Here is a 399-nt window from a genome sequence, read left to right on the forward strand (position 1 = left end):
GCTGTCCGCTTATATAAGCCCCGCCCAGGCCCCGCCCCTAGGGCCCTAACTCCGCCCCTGCTAGCTCCGTCGCCCTGGCAACCGGGTGCCGCTAGCCCATTGGTCGATTCGGACATAAAGCATTCAGCTCTGCTTGTGGGCTCCGCAAACCTGCGCCGCAGTCCCTCGCGGATACTTCTCTGAGGTTACCCAAGCTGGGAAGTGGGAACGGCAGAGCCACCACCTCGGAATTCACAGCATCTACACAGGTAGCACCTTTAGATCCTACATCTTGGGTCTTGGAGGGTGGGCAGAAAGCCCACCCTTGAAGTGGCTCCAGGAAGCCTTTTCTGAGTCTGGTCGAACTCCATGGTGCCTTTCTCTTCTTTTCTCCCTCTTGTGAAGTGTTCGCTCACCCAC

The sequence above is a fragment of the Marmota marmota genome, unplaced genomic scaffold, assembly GCF_001458135.2.
Source record: "Marmota marmota marmota unplaced genomic scaffold, marMar, whole genome shotgun sequence".
Lineage (NCBI taxonomy): Eukaryota > Metazoa > Chordata > Mammalia > Rodentia > Sciuridae > Marmota > Marmota marmota.